General features: G+C 52.7%; 1 protein-coding gene and 1 long non-coding RNA gene across 2 annotated transcripts in view; one reads left to right on the forward strand and one right to left on the reverse strand.

The window, feature by feature from the left end:
* The window catches only part of LOC122393281 (homogentisate 1,2-dioxygenase-like), a 31,414-nt gene extending 30,890 nt beyond the window's left edge, over positions 1–524 (reverse strand). Inside the window, exon 1 of the mRNA XM_043389175.1 lies at positions 288–524. The gene's annotated coding sequence lies outside the window, so the exon portion shown is untranslated. The remainder of the gene's footprint in view (positions 1–287) is intronic.
* A 6,747-nt stretch (positions 525–7,271) lies between these two features.
* LOC122393282 lies at positions 7,272–8,241 on the forward strand. Its single transcript, XR_006258672.1, has 2 exons — positions 7,272–7,682; positions 7,929–8,241. It is a non-coding gene; the product is annotated as an uncharacterized LOC122393282 (long non-coding RNA).
* Positions 8,242–16,583: the final 8,342 nt, after the last annotated feature.

Raw genomic sequence — 16,583 nt, forward strand, 5'->3', positions numbered from 1 at the left:
CCCTTAGCAATGGAACTTCTACCACAAAATGTATTCTGCAGTGGCTAAGATTGCTGTTATTACAATTCAATAGCCTCTTAGTGTCCAAAGTTTGAATCATATGCTGATAATTTTTTTTTGCAAAATCAAAAATACCGGCATGCTAACGGCAAGACATGTCAGATACCACGAAAAAAAAACCTGCGGTAGTGAAAAATTACCGGCATGCCGGTAGTGCAGTAGGGAAATTTTGCAACTCTAGTCCCAAGACCCTAGTGCGCTCATTTCGCGGAGCCGGGAGCACTCACCTGAATACGCCTGTCCCGCCTCTAGGCCAGGTCAGAGCCGCCGTGCGTCGCGCGTCAGGGGCTGAGAGCGCCACACACCTCCCAACGCCCCGGCCTCAGCCTCACTGCTTATACGGCCTTGACTTTGCGGGAGCGGGTCGCCCGGTCGGCTGGCTCGAGAGAGGGAGAGCGAGGGAGGGCGCCCGCTCTGGCGCGAGCCGGCGTGACGTCACGCGGCAAGCTTCCCTGGTCGGCCGGTGACCGACCGGGAACTCAGGCCGGCCGTCCTCAGTGACACCGGTTGCCGACATTTTGCTCAGCACACAACAAGATAAATTTGAACACGCGGCATATCCCAATTCCTAACACGACTTCTTAGATGCTCCGCCACGGTTTTACGGTTGAGGGGGGTGAGATTCAACACACCCAGCACAGTGCACAGTGGTGTACATACATAGGTATACATAGGCATAGGTGTATAGTCGACTACAGAATAATGTTCCACTCCTCAGAAGCGATCAGTTGACCGGAGCGCTAAGTTGTGCCGTTTATCACGCAATTAAGCGTGTCGATTGTGAGCATTGGGACACTGAACTCAGCCCGTGTGATGCGGCACAGCCTAACACTCCAGGCAAATAATTGCCTGTGAAAAGTGAACATCATTTTGTAGTCGACTACACTATATGTACAGCCCTCAGCAGACTGCGTGGTAGGCATTCTTTTTTCGACAAAACCGATAATAACTCAGAGGCTATGCTATCAGTTGGTCAGAACTCACTGCAAATAGATGCGCCATGCTCCACTCCTTCGATTAGGTGTATCACTAAGCAACGTATACGCCTTGTGTGGCAACAAAATGCAAAAGTTTGTTTTGGGGGCAAATATAAACTTTTGGATTTTGTTGCCGAACTAGAAGGAAAATGAATACGGTGATGATGCCAATCTAAGGTGCGGAGTCTCGCGTGTCTTCCTGTTACGATTTGCGAATGACCGATAGCATAATATTCGCATTATTCTCGTTTTTGTCGAAAAAAGAATACCTACCACGCGGTTTGCAGAGGGCTGTACATAGATCGGCATTCGGCATTACGGACGTGAATTTATTAGGGGGAGGGGTGCGGACACCCGCGACCCTCCTCTGGTGGCGGAGCTTCTGAACATTACCACGCTCGTAAGTCGAGAGTGAGGCGGTGGTAGCACGGCATCGTCTGAGCTCTTCCCGTCCCCACATCCACCCAGTAGCGGCGGAACACCTTCAATTAAGGGGGGGGGGGGGCACTGCCGACTTTTGGTCCCATTATTTCCATGCAACGCCCATAGGGCTAATGTTGAAATGCGTAAATCAAAGGGGGCACGGTGCCCCGGTGCCCTCCCCGTTCCGCCGCCTATGCATCCACCTGGGAAGGATCGGATCTGACCCCATCCCCAGTCAAATGACTGCAAGTCCCAAAAAGTGATTTCTATTTTAGGGGAATACCAAGCAATTTTTTAGAACTCCGAGATGGCCATCATGAAAAACTAATAACTGTGCGACGTTTTTTATTTACATTTTGCTGGTAAGCTCGGTTTTCGGCGATTTTTAAACAATAGAGACCATATTGTGACAAAGAATGCCTAACAAGGTTTGATCACATGACACATGCTTCAAACTTTCACAAAACATGTCAAATAACCCTCGCATGTGTATGGTGGGTCGGATCCTACAGCCCACCGCTAAAGTAATGTGTGGTTTTACCAATCTCAACGGATGGCTTTGACCGACGATTTTTAAATGCGGACTGATTGAAAAGAAGACGTCAATAGATAAAGTTGTAGCTGTAAGGGTGAAGATACATGTAAGCTACATTTAAAGTATCGTTGCAGTCTGGCTATTCGTTCCTAGGCTTCAGAAGAAGAACATACCCATGACTGAAACCACACATTACTTACTGTGGACTGTACCCCCCCCCGGTTTTTACGAATATCTCGCGCAAAAAGCGGACGATCGCGACGAAACTCTCAGTACCAGGGCTGCGGAGTCGGAGACGGAGTCGGAGTCGGTCGGAGTCGACAGATCTGCCCGGAGTCGAGTTGGTGTCGGAGTCGATTTTGGAAACCGGATCCGGAGTCGGAGTTGGAGTCACCGAAAATCAATCGACTCCGCAGACCTGGCAGTGCTGCGGAGTCGGAGTCGGTAGTTGGAGTCGGTCGGAGTCGACAGTTCTGCGCGGAGTCGGAGTCGGGGTCGGAGCTGGTTTTTGAAAGTCGGAGTCGGAGTCGGAGTCGGAGTCGCCGAAAATCCATCGACTCCGCAACCCGGTTCAGTACACTCGAATTGATGAATTTTACACCTTCTCTGAAAGTTTTATGACTCTGACCCAAATAACCTTTGACCTGTGACCTATTTCTCGAGGTCATGTTTAGCCGGAATCGCGAATTGCGTATGTCAGCTCACAATATCCGCGCGTTTTTTGTTCTTTTGTGGTTGTAAACGACAAACGTTCAAAAAATGTGAAAGATGTTGGTCCCGTGCATTATGGAGCGTGTCAAGGTCACCTGAAGGTCAGGTCAGGTCATTGACCTTTGATGACCTCGGTTCACTTTTCGAACTTCATACATGTTTCTATAGGCTAGGCTTGGCTAGTTTTTGGAGCTGAATTCGAATTCAGCAGCCATTTGAACATTTACGAAATAGTTATGGTGCCTTCAGCCTTCGTAACATGTTACGAAGCTATCGGAGGCGGTTGACACCTACTATGAATACCCGGCAGGACCCCAACTGGTTGACCTGACCTGACCTGACCCCCCGACGTGGCCTCAATGCATGAATGATGAAGGCATCATCTGTGATCAAAACTCACATGATATTCGTGATCGAACCTCGAAAAAAACATGGCAGCCACACTTAACGAATTATTCTAACAGGTTTCGATTTTCCAGACTTTTGGGTCATTGACCTGATCCCTATAGGTCAACCAATGACCTAGGACCTTAAAATTGGGTATCATCGGCTTCCTTTCGTCACGGGCACTGGGCAGCACGCTCGTTTTTTCCGCCAAGCTCTAGCTCGATAAGGGCCAAGCAGCAAGCGGGCAGGGCGGGAGGGGGGGGGGGGTCCCCCCTTATACGTTCGCAGCTGGCAAAACACTGATACGGGGAGGCGCCCCACGGGGGGGGGGCAGAATCTGCCCTCCCTTCCCGTTTTTCGCCAATAACTTCTAAACGCGTTACGCCAGTAACATCAAACTTTCAGTGCCTTATACATCAATTTAACAACTTCCCTGAAAATTTGAGCGAAATCTGTAGGAAAATGTTTGAGAAAATGACGTTTTAAGTGACGTCATGTCACGCCATTTTTGCTTCAAAAACTGCAAAACTTTAACCCTCGCCGGCACAGGGGAGTTAATGCAACCCCCCCTAAGGTTTTTCGCGAATAACTCGCGTAAAAAGCGGCGGATCGCGACGAAACTTTCAGCACCCTCGCATTGATCAATTTTACACGTTCCCTGAAAATTTAATGACCCTGACCCCAATGACCTTTGACCTGTGACCTCTTTTCCGTGACCATGTTTGGCCGAAATCGCGATTCGGCGTATGTCGGCACGCATTAACCGCGCGTTTGCAAGCTTTTCGTGGTTTCAAACGTTCAAACATGTGATTTGATGTTGCTCCCATACGTTGGGGTGGGTGTCAAGGTCACCTGAAGGTCAGGTCAGGTCATTGACCTTTGGTGACCTCGGGTGACCTCGGTTCACTTTTTCGAGTTTTACATGTTTCTAGGCTAGTTTTTGGAGCTGAATTCGAATTTAGCAACCATTTGAACATTTACGAAGTAGTTTTGGTGCTTTCGTAACATGTTACGAAGCTGCCAGTGGCGGTTGACACGCATTACGAATACCCGTCACAACCCCTACCGGTTGACCTGACCTGACCTGACCCGACCTGGTCTAAATGCTTAAAAACATCATCTCTGATCAAAACTAACACGATATTCGTGATCAGCACCCCGGAAAACCACATAGCAGCCACACTTTACGACATTCTAACAGGTCCCGATTTTCCCGGTTTTCGGGTCATTGACCTGACCTGGAAGGTCACCCGATGACCTAGGACCTTAAATTGGGTATCATCGGCTTCCTCTCAAGACGGGCAACACGCTCGTTTTTTCCGCGAAGCTCTAGCTCGATCAGGGGTCAAACGCGAGGGGGGGGGGTCGTACCAGCCCCCCCCCCTTGTGCCGTCGAAGGACGCAAAATGGCCTGTGCCGGCGAGGGTTAAACGCCGCTAACATCTTCATTTTTAAAGGAATCAAGACGTAACGACGTAACAAAAAGGTTATACGTGATTCTACTTTGTCTATCAAATGGCTATCTCGTTTTTTCTCAAAATTTTGGATTTTGGTCCATTTTTTTTGTTAAAAAAACTGACTTTTTGGGGATATTCAACAAAAAATCCAAAATTTTGTGTTCATCGAAAAACCGGAATATATGTTAAAGAAGTGGTATATGTGCCAATTTTGAGAAGAATCGGTTCAAAAACGTGAGCGCTATAAATATACAAACTTTTATGACGTCACTCACGACACACAAAATTTTCGCAAAATGTTTTTTTGAACTTCTAGACCTCATACGGAAACAAAAATAGCACCATTCGATTCGCCGTGAGAAACTGCATCAGATAGACACCTTTTAGGTCTTAACAATAAACTTGACCTCACTTGACCTGACCTTGACCTGGCCTCGACCTGAAATTCATCCAGATGTGGTCCATATCACTAATTGAGTGCGCCCATTGAATTATCCCGCGCCCCGTAGGGGGGGGGGGGCCGAAACGGCCCCCCCTGTCCTTTTCGGTCGATATCTCCTAAACGGCTGGAGATATCGCCATCAAACTTTCAGGACCCCTCCGGGCATCAATTTTACACATTGTGACCAAAAATTTTTCCAGAGGCTATGATAGGTTGGCCACAAATGACGTCAGAGTGACGTCATGTTCTGTCATTTTCGACCGAAAAAAGACCTTCGCGAGAAGACCTGTCAGGACTACAGCTTTGAAGATACAGAAAAATGATCAAGACATAAAAGGTGTAAAATTGACAGGGCTACAAAACTGCTATCTCGAATTTTTGAAATTTTTGAGTTTTGGCCCCCAAAAATAAAAAAAGCATTTTTTTTGGATATATTCGCCAAAAAATCCAGAAAGTTTTTTTAGTTTAAAAAAAAACGGAATATATGTGATAGTGCCTACTGTCTTCTATCTACATACCAAATTTCAGATCGATACCTCGTTTTTTGGCCAAGTTATAGCGAAAAAACTGTTCAAAAATGATGACGTCAAATTTTCAAACTCAATTTTTGGCAATTCTAGAACTCGTAGAGCAAAACGAAGACCATCATTAGACTCCCCGTGACGAGCTGCATCGAATCGATGCCCATTTTATGCAAAAATATCAACTTTGAAATTTGACCTAATTTGACCTGACCTTGACCTGACCTTCACCAAAACGTGACCTAGGCTGGCCCCAAAGGCTGCCTAACCCACATAATCGCATTTGTCATGTAAAATGGACCATAAAACATGTATCACACGACACATTCATATTGTGACCCCCGGTGACCTGACCTCGCTGTGACCTGACCTGGTATCAGTGACCTCAGATAGCAAAGTATGTGTTTGAAGAACAATGTACCATCGATGGTTTTCAATAAATTACCAATTTACTCGCTTTCACAGCACATTTCTTGAATTGCCTGTGAACGGTGAAAATCTGACCTTTGACCTGACCTGTGACGTCATCGGTTTGACCTAGGTCAATGAAATTTGGTCACAAGGTAGTTCCCGGGTGGGGCTATCGAACGCCGTTTGAATTTTGAAAATCGGCCGGTAACTTTCCGAGATCTTAGGGGGGGGGGCCGAAACGGCCCCCCCCCCCTACGGGTGGTAGGGTCCGCCGGTAGCCCTACGGGGCGCGGGTTATATGACTAAAATAACCCAAAACATGTGTCGCACATGCCCTCTTCTATATTTCGCATTTGGTGACCTGACCTGACCTTGACCTTGACCTTTGCATGACATTGTATGCAACGAATCTTGTCTTGGTAGCCTAAAAACACGTTTTGGGCAATCAGTCTCAGTCCATTCTTCGGCAACTAGGTACGGTGCAAGGCCGATACTGTAGAAACTTGCATTTTGTACGTACCTTTGACCTGACCTTGACCTGACCTCTGACCTACTTAAGCAAAAAGATCGGCTCTTTAGATCCGCATTGTTTAGAGCTTTCGATTGCCGTTTTCCCCATCTTTCTACGAACATCGGTTCGGAAGTTAGACAGGGGGGGGGGGGCAGAATCTGCCCCCCCCCCAGCAGGGCGCGAAAGGCTGAATAGCCCAGCGGGGCGCGGGTTAACCCTCACATGTGTTTGGCACATGTGCCAACCTCACTTGCCGTTTGGCAAGTCCAACCGGGGCCCTTAGGTACCGTTTGGCCCCTGATCGACCTAGAGCTTCACGGAAAAACAAGCGTGTTGCCCGTGACGAGAGGAAGCCGATGATACCCAATTTCAAGGTCCTAGATCATTGGTTGACCTTCCAGGTCAGGTCAATGACCCACAAGTCGGGAAAATGAGGCTGATATGGGTTTTTCGGGGTGCAGAGGCCAGTTTACCAACATGAAAATAGCCGCATGCCGGAATTTTTTGTCTAAAGACCGCCACACATACCGAACGTAAACGGAAAGCCCTAGCCACTTACGTGCCCATCGCGTTTACGCTCCGTATGTGAAACGGTCTTTACTCAACAAATTCCGGCAGGCGGCTATTTTTCTGTTGGTAAAACTGGCCTCTGAAAAAGCCCTATCCACTTAAAGGGATTATCAGGGTTTAAAAATTGAAAGGAATCGGCATAAATTTCCAATCAATGAACTCCCCAGACTCTGCCGATTCTAAAGATATGCATAAAATGTAAATCGGTACCAAAATTTGCGAGATATAGCCGTTTCAAAATTGACAAAATTGTACTGTGAGAAATATCGTTTCCGTCTGCTCTGAGCGGCATCGGCGACTCTCATTATTTCCAGCGACGGGAAGCGCCCCGTCAGTCGGCCCGGAGGCCAAAGCCGACCAACCGGCGGCGGCTCGCGCGGTTCCTATCTCGCTGACCTCCACCGTTTGCACCACAACAAAAACACTCGACGAGGGTTAAGCACGTAGTGGTAGACAGGGAACGTGAGAACCTGAATGTAGGATGATCAGTTAACAACTGATAATGAGCTGACGCCTTTGTGCAAGACCGGTAAGACCGGTGTAAAAACGCACACACCAAGGGCAAACGACTGTCAGAGAGGTATAAAACGGGCGCCAGACGCAGCAGCGACTCACTCACACAGTCCACACCACACTCAACAACATCCACTCTCCAACACTCCACTCAACATGCACAAGTAAGTACCTACGTAAGAATGACTCAGACCGGACGGTCTGCCCCAGCCAGCTCTCTTGGAGCTGTGCTGTGGGGACAAGGTGACGTGATGTCTTCTAGGAAGTCCGTTTAACTTGCCGAACTATTCGGTATATGGTTGAACTGTTTGTTTTGTCTTTCGGCTAACCATTCGGTTATCTCTTTCGGCTTTTTGTTTGGTGACCGTTGACCGCCGTTGTCCGGTCTCACTGCGCTGTTTGTGTTTCAGCCTGCCCGCCATCATGACGCTGACCAGGGAGCCGATTGGCTCGGCTTGGCGGCAGCAGGCTGTTCTTTCGGCACTCTTCCGGCCTCTACAATATCGGCATACTCGAGTGCGATAGCAACTCGAGTGGGACTGATTTTCGGTCTTCTTTCGACACTCTTCCGTCTTCTTCGATATCAGCCTGTGCTAATGCAGCGGCTATTCGTGCAGGACTGATTTTCGGCCTTGTCTCGTTTAATGACTCGATCGCTTCCTTTTGACATTTTGGATTCGACCTCATCTTTTGGCTCATTTCAATATATCTACTTTTTGTTCATGTCTGTGTGCTGGTGGAATGGATAGTGTTAGAAGAAGAGGAAACACACACATACATCGATCTTGTTTTCAGTGCAGTAGTTAATATCCCTAGACAACACATAGAGTAATATAGTGAAGGACACAATCCCCTAGACATATCTAGCGATAAGACAGCAATGCAGCATAGCAGCATATACAAAGGGACAACTTTCAAATTACATTGGGGGCTCGTCCGGGATCTCAAACTCTGTTCTGCTCGAACAGGACCCTGATTATATATGCTTCTGATTCACTGCATGTTCTCGTTTGTGAAGTTTTCATGTTCTTTGTTGTTCCAGGCTGATTCGTTGATGACTGACTTGGTACTTCTTGTAGTCCGTAAGCTTTCTATATTTCGTTTGTGAAATATGAATTGACGGGCCAATATCTGTGTATTTTCAGCTGCATTGATATCTGATGTGACCAGGAATGGTTCAAGCTCCAGGCTCTACTAGGTTCCACGTTCGTCAGGCCCAATTCTTGGTCTGCATGCGGCATTGGCAGTCTCCATTGGATGCATCGTCGAGGTCGCTGCATCTCTGGAAGTTTATTCGATTCAGGTTAGTCTTACTTCTGCGGGTCTACTTACTTTACCTTCTGCTGATACTTGTCCTTTCGAGTTATTCGGTCGTATGCATCGTAAATTAATTCGTTCGCATCGTTGGCAAGATAGAAGTGACTATTTAACTGGATAGGGTTGTATAGGAATGTCCAGATATGCTCAATGACTACATTCATTCGGTTCAGTTTTGTGTTCGGATGATACCGACTTGGTATCATTGAACTTTATTAAGAAGTTGCCCGTATAAGGCGCTCATATAATGCCGACTTGGTGTTATTGAGCTGGTCCGTAGGTTTGATCTGATAACATCGACTTGGTGTTATTGAGATTTGTCTTGACCTTTAATGCTCATGTGGCACGGCTGAAAGTAGCCGGTCGCCACTTGAACCGCTAGCAGTGTATACCGCTAGTAGTTCACCTCTCGTTGTGAGAGGGAGTGAAAGGATTGTCAAGGCAGAGACTACCATCCGCCACCGTCGGCACCACACAACTCCAAGGGAGGAGGAGACTCCCGATGTGGGCCCGTGTCGGTAGCTCTGAGCTTGACTAGGATGAACGAGTTACCGATCGTGGATCGTACTGATTTATTGAACAAAAATTGGCACACTATATTTCTAGCAAGGCTACCTTGCATAGGTAGTTTCAGCGTCTAAATGGTAATATTACAAATTACAGTGACAGTTGGACAAAGAAAAATTACTCCACACCTGCGCTCCTAGATTACCCTCTTAAGGCGTGACAATACAACAGCTACGGTTACAAGAGATAACATATAAGGCAGAAAACAATCACAAGACATATGTGTCAATCAATCACTGACATCTGCGTGCATCAAAAGGATTTACTAGTTTACGACGCCGCCGCTGGGTTGCACACGCTACGGCGCCGTCGCTAGCAACGGAGCGCTGTTGCACCCGCTACAGTATACCCCCTCCCTAGACACGTCACTGGGGAACGGAGAGGAACGTGACGTGTCGGAACCGGAGAGGCGGGCGGACTTCTCTACCGGAGCGGGTACGGAGGGCAGGGCGGAGCGGAGGCGCCGCCGGCATGGCACCAGGCGGGCACGACGAGCCGGCCGCCGCCGCTGACTGACAGTCGGCAGGGGAGAGCGCAGGAGGACCGTCGGCAGGGGAGGGCGCAGGAGGTACAGGGACCGCAGTGGACGGAACGGACTCGATGGGTCGGCGTGGAGTCTTGGATGGGAGTAGGAGCTTAGGTCCCGAACCTGGCACCGCAGTGTTGGGGCCCGGCGCGTCACGGGGCGGGTCGCAATGATTCGGAGTAGCAGTCGGCGCATCAAGAAAGGCGGGTTTGACACGGTCCAGCGAGACAGTATCATTACGACCGTTACGGAACACGGTGACAGTCTTGGTTGAACGGCGCACCACGCGAAAGGGACCGTCATACGGCGGCGTCAGCGGTGGGCGAGAGGAGTCTCGCCGAATGAAAACATGCTGACAGTCCAGCAGCTCACTCGGCACAAACACAGGCACGGAGGACGGAGAATGGAGATCGAGGGGCCGCCGGTCGAACCCGGCGCATGGCCCGGCGCAGCTCGTCCACGTAGGACGCCGGATCCAGGTGCGTCGGACCTGACGCAGCAGAGACGAGTTCGCCCGGAAGGCGCAGAGGCTGTCCGTAGACGAGCTCCGCCGGCGTGCAGCCCAGGTCTTCCTTCAGCGCCGACCGGATGCCGAGAAGAGCCATGGGCAGGAGGTCGGTCCAGCGGACCGGCGGATCAGCCGCACGCAGTGCAGTCTTCAGCTGACGGTGGAAACGTTCCACCAGACCGTTGCTCTGCGGATGGTAACTGGTGGTGCGAATGCGGTGGCAGCCGAGGATCTGCGACAGGTGGTCCCACAGGTTGGACTCAAACTGTGCACCTCGGTCAGTAGTGACGCAGGACGGCACGCCGTAACGGGCCACCCATCCGGAGACGAACGCGCGGGCGACTGTCACTGCACGAATGTCCGGCAAGGGCAGCGCCTCTGCCCAGCGCGTGAACCGATCCACGCAGGTGAGCAGGTACTGGTTACCGTCCGACGGGGGCAACGGACCCACGAGGTCGATGTGCACGTGGTCAAACCGTGCCGCCGGCAGCGGAAACGGTTGCACTGGGGTACGCGTGTGACGCTGCACTTTAGCCCGCTGACACTGGAGACACGCACGCGTCCACGTCGCGACGTCACGGTTCATACCGGGCCACACAAATCGCTGGGCGACGAGATGCTGGGTGCCACGGACGCCCGGGTGTGACAGGCTGTGCAGAAGGCGGAAGTAGGGTCGCCGGAGGTCCTCTGGCAGCAGTGGCCGAGGGCGACCTGTAGATTCGTCCACCAGCAGCGTTGAACCACTGGGCAGCTCGACGGAGCGCAGGCGGAGGGAGTGACGAGTGGCGACGAACGCCTGGAGCTCCCGATCGGTCTGCTGGGCCGTCGCCAGAGTCTCGAAGTCGTCCAGGGGTGGTCGAGGTTCGGAGAGCACGGTCGTGATCCGAGAGAGCGCGTCCGCCACTACGTTGTTCCGTCCGGGAACGTGACGGACATCGGTAGTAAACTGGCTGACGAAGTCCAGGTGACGAGTTTCGCGAGGAGCGTGACGATCGGAGCTGCACCCCACAGCCGACACCAGGGGTCGATGGTCTGTGAACAGGATGAACTCCCGGCCCTCGACACTGTGGCGGAAGTGCCGGATGGCGAGGTAGCAGGCCAGCAGCTCGCGCCCGAAAGTGCTGTAGCGCGTTTCGGCAGGCTTGAGCGTCTTGGAGAAGTAGGACAGCGGTGTCCAGCAGCCGTCCACGAACTGTTGTAGGACCGCGCCGACGCCGACATCCGAGGCATCCACTTGGATGCTGAGTGGTGCACCTGGCAGAGGGTGTGCCAGTCGGGTGGTGTCCGCCAGGCGCGCCTTGACGGCGGTGAAGGTCGACTGGGCCTCGTCAGTCCAACGGACGGGCCGAGCGCTCTTGGCGTTGCGTTGTGTGATCAGCCGGTGCAGAGGGCGAAGCAGGGCGGCGGCGTCGGGCATGAATCGGTGGTAAAAAGTTACCATTCCGATGAAACGCCGAAGGTCGCGCTCGGTGCGAGGCAGCGGGAAGTCCCGGACGGCTGCCACCCGGTCCGGCAGTGGGGCGATGCCGTCACAGTTGACGTCGTGTCCCAGAAAGTTCAGCCGCGGAACGCCGAAGACGCATTTGTGGACGTTCAGTACCACGCCGTACGCGTCCAGCTGTTGGATCACTTTTCGCACGTGTCCGATGTGCTCCGTCTCCGACGAGCTCGCGATCAGTATGTCATCGACATATGCGAAACAGTGGGTGCAGTCGCGCAAGACCTCGTCAATAAAGCGTTGGAAGGTCTGGCCGGCATTACGCAGGCCGAAGGGCATGCGGACCATTTCCCACAGGCCGAAGGGTGTGGTGATAGCGGTCTTCGGCACGTCGGACGGCTCCACGGGTATCTGGTTGTAGGCCCGGTGGAGGTCGAGTTTGGTGAAGATGGAGCAGCCGTGCAGCTGAGAGGCGAAGTCCTGGAGGTACGGGAGAGGGTACCGGTCGGGGACGGTGGCAGCGTTGAGAGCCCGGTAATCCCCGCACGGGCGCCACTCGCCAGGAGTGGCCTTCGGTTCCAGGTGGAGCGGCGCAGCCCAACTGCTCTGTGACGGGCGGATGACGCCGAGCCGGTAGAGCTTGTCGAACTCTCGGCGAGCGACAGCAAGCCGGTCAGGAGCGAGACGGCGAGGGCGTGACTTCCGGGGCGGGCCCGTGGTGACGATATGATGCGTCACCGAATGGCGTACCGGAAGCGGACGGGAGGTGTCGGCCGTGACGCCCGGGAACTCCGCCAGCATCGACTGGTAGGGCGAGGCAGTGGGTCGGAGACCCAAAGAGGACACTACTGCAGTGGTGCCCCTCGCTCTGACAGTTCCATTGTCCTCACACAGCGTGCACCTCCTCACATCCACCGAGAGGTGGTGATGGGCCAGAAAGTCGGCGCCGAGGATGGGCACGCCGACTTTGGCCACCACAAAACGCCACGGCAGAGGCGAGCCACCATCCAAAGTCACACAGTGGTCAAACAGACCGATGACCGGCACGCTGGAGCCATTGGCCGCGGTCAGTCGGGGAGCCTGTCCGGCGGCTAGCACTGCGCCTCGCGGGAGCGCGTGAGGAGGCAGGGCACTCACTTGGGCCCCAGTGTCTATCAAGAATCGGCAGTTCAATTTAGTATCGTGCACATAAAAGAGCGGCGCCAAGTCCGGTGTCGGGCCTGATGCGGGAGGCGCAGGCCGGCTCAGGCCTCCGAGTTTCCCGCCGGCGTCCACGCACACGGCCCAGTGCACTTTCGGGCCCGCGCTCCGTAGGTGCGGTGGTACCAGCAGTAATCCTCCCGCTCGTCGCGGGAGGGCGAGGACGACCGGGAGCCACGCCTAGGCGTTCCTGGCCGCGAGCGGCGACCAGCAACTGCCCCCTCCAACCGCCGATGGGAGGTGTCCAGCCGGCTGATGACGGCGGACAGGGAAGCGATGGCGGCAGCTAGATCTCCGTCCCCAGTCGTGGCCGCAGGAGCCGGGCTGGAGTTCGCACCGACGGCGGAGACGGCGCCAGTGGGCCGAGACGCCTCCAGGAAGCGGTCAGCCGCCTCTGCGAGCTCTGCCAGCGGAGTGGCCTCCGGCAGGAGCGAGAGAGCGGCGCGGGCGGACTGCGGCAGCCGCTGGAGGAACAGGGTCCTCAGTAGGCCACTGTCCACCGACGAGTCGCCAGCCGTTGAAAGTTGTCCTCTCATATCGCGAAGAAGCTGGGAAGGCGACCTGTCGCCGAGCTGTTGATGCCGGAGCAGGGCCTCGAGGCGGCTGGCACGGGACTGGGCGAGGCGCTGGCGGAGGGCAGTGCACAGCCCGTCGAAGTCTCCTGGTGCACTGACGATAACGTCCCGTACTTGGGCCGCCACGTTGGTAGGCAGATTTGCCACCAGCAGCTTGAACTTTGTGACGGGATCGGCAATGCCAGCCACGTCGAACGCACATTCAACTTGGAGCAGCCAGAGGTCCGCCTCGTCCGGGGCAAACGCCGGCAGTCTGAATGAAGCAAGCGGTCGCGCCCGCTCGTCCGATGCAGCCGTGGTGGCAGGAGTGTCGGCCGACGCAGCCTCCTGCGAGGTGTCGCCCTCCATCACGGGCATGGTGTACACGTCACCGTACCGCGCCGCGTCCCCAGACCGGCAACTCGTCTGCCCACTGCGCTCGCTGCGCTACCGTGGTCCGGGGGTTAACACTGTACACTGAGAGCCCGAGACGACGCACTGCTCATCCCGGACCTGGCCGCTGCCCACTACGCTCGCTGCGTTACAGAGGTCCGGGAAGGCATCACAATCCGCTGGCGTGTTGATGGCGTACCCCCATTCAGCGGCGAATCCTGCGTGCCGCGGCGGATCCTGCGTGCCTTGGGGGTCCGCACCGCGGCGAAAGAAGGTGGAAGTCCGGAAGTGGCCGTCTGGCAGGTGAGAAGGCCAGTAGTGGTCCGTACCACAGCGGGGCCAGTGAGACGGCCAGGAGTAAGTGTCTGGCAGGTGAGTCCAGAGTCGGGTGTCACCAATGTGGCACGGCTGAAAGTAGCCGGTCGCCACTTGAACCGCTAGCAGTGTATACCGCTAGTAGTTCACCTCTCGTTGTGAGAGGGAGTGAAAGGATTGTCAAGGCAGAGACTACCATCCGCCACCGTCGGCACCACACAACTCCAAGGGAGGAGGAGACTCCCGATGTGGGCCCGTGTCGGTAGCTCTGAGCTTGACTAGGATGAACGAGTTACCGATCGTGGATCGTACTGATTTATTGAACAAAAATTGGCACACTATATTTCTAGCAAGGCTACCTTGCATAGGTAGTTTCAGCGTCTAAATGGTAATATTACAAATTACAGTGACAGTTGGACAAAGAAAAATTACTCCACACCTGCGCTCCTAGATTACCCTCTTAAGGCGTGACAATACAACAGCTACGGTTACAAGAGATAACATATAAGGCAGAAAACAATCACAAGACATATGTGTCAATCAATCACTGACATCTGCGTGCATCAAAAGGATTTACTAGTTTACGACGCCGCCGCTGGGTTGCACACGCTACGGCGCCGTCGCTAGCAACGGAGCGCTGTTGCACCCGCTACACTCAGATGTTACTGACTTGGCTTTAGGGAGCTAACACTGACTTCGTTGTCATGGGACGTTCTGATGATACCGACTTGGTGTCATTGAACTTTGGGGTAGTTGCCATAGGATGTCTGCAGTGACCAGGTGCATGGCAGCACAGTGGTCAGCTAGCTGGTTCGGGGCAATGACTATCCACAGATAAAAACAACGCGAGTTCGATCATCCGATCGCCAAACCGGATATGCGATTCGATCAGTGTTTTCAGGATCGCGGAAGTATCCCATGATCAAGGTTTCCGGAGTTCAGAGGTCCGTTGACATAACCTTACATGGCCCTGACACAGTCCGAAGTGTCATTGTGACTGAGTGGATTGATGCCTCGCTGACATGATTAGTTATTCTTTAGGTTTTTTTTTCAACTGGTCGGTCACTGGTAGAGTTGCATTATGGCTGAGTTGTTGACAAGGTTCAGTGGAACAAGATCGGTTCAATGTTTCACAGATTGAGATGTCATTTATTTGTGAGAGTACAACGTCGTTTACATCTATTCAGTTCTTACACAGGAATTTCAACATTTCAGAGCATGTGGCAGGTTTCCGGCAAGTCGAATTCAGGTGAAGTAATTCTCTCTGTGCTAGACACTTTGCCCTAGTTGATAGGTAAATTTCGTATTAATTAGTCATTATTGGTTAACATTGGATGGCAATATACTTTTAACTTTGCTTCGGTTCAAACAGACAGTCATCTCATCAGTCAGTTGAGGGTTGTGATTTGTGAAAATAATCCCAGTCAACATTGGTGATACTCCCGTCCAGTTGGAAAGTATTTGACAGAATAATGAAACGCATTTGTTATTTGGCGGGTGATGTGCTGGGCCAGAAATGTGGTTTCCGTTTATTGAGTAGGTCGTGCCGTCTGCCTACGTCCCTGAGAGAAGGGCGAGTGCTAGGTAGGACGTGCAGCCTACAGACGTCTCTTGGAGGAGGACGTCACCGGACCGTCTGCTCGCGGGGAGCAGGACGGCAGTCGCTACCCGGACGCGTAGGAGCTGAGGAGAACTGGTGATAGGGCCTGCCCCACCTATCTACCAGGGTGAGTAGCATGGCAGAGGGGGGTCCTCTGGGGGTCCATGCCCACCGAACATACACCGGCCGGGTATGGGTGGAATTCTCGGTCAGCTTACGCTCTAGGCATAAGGGCTGGGCGTGCAGTGACGGGAGCAGCAGGTCACTGGCACAAGCGACAATCCATGCTGAGGAGGTGTTCCTAGCATGTGAAAAACGGAACCATTTGAGCGTGTAAGGCGGCAAACCCCACCGCAAATACACTGCTACCGGAGTATAAAGAGTCGAACACTCCAGCGAGTACAAGAGAGAGGCCAGCAGCAAACCCGACCAACAGCTTGCTTGTTTGAAGGTGACGTCGATAGAAAATGTGTCTTATATAGGGTGATGACGACTCGATTGCTCGACTTTGTTGCACAGGTGCTGCAGGTACAGCAAACCCGACCAACAATTTACTTGCTTCAGGAGGTGACCGCAGTATCGATAAGGAAGGTGGGTTGTTTTATATCCGAGATAGGATGACTCGGTTGACTTATTTGGCACTGCTC

The sequence above is a fragment of the Amphibalanus amphitrite genome, unplaced genomic scaffold, assembly GCF_019059575.1.
Source record: "Amphibalanus amphitrite isolate SeventyFive unplaced genomic scaffold, NRLGWU_Aamphi_draft 000527F_arrow, whole genome shotgun sequence".
NCBI lineage: Eukaryota > Metazoa > Arthropoda > Thecostraca > Balanomorpha > Balanidae > Amphibalanus > Amphibalanus amphitrite.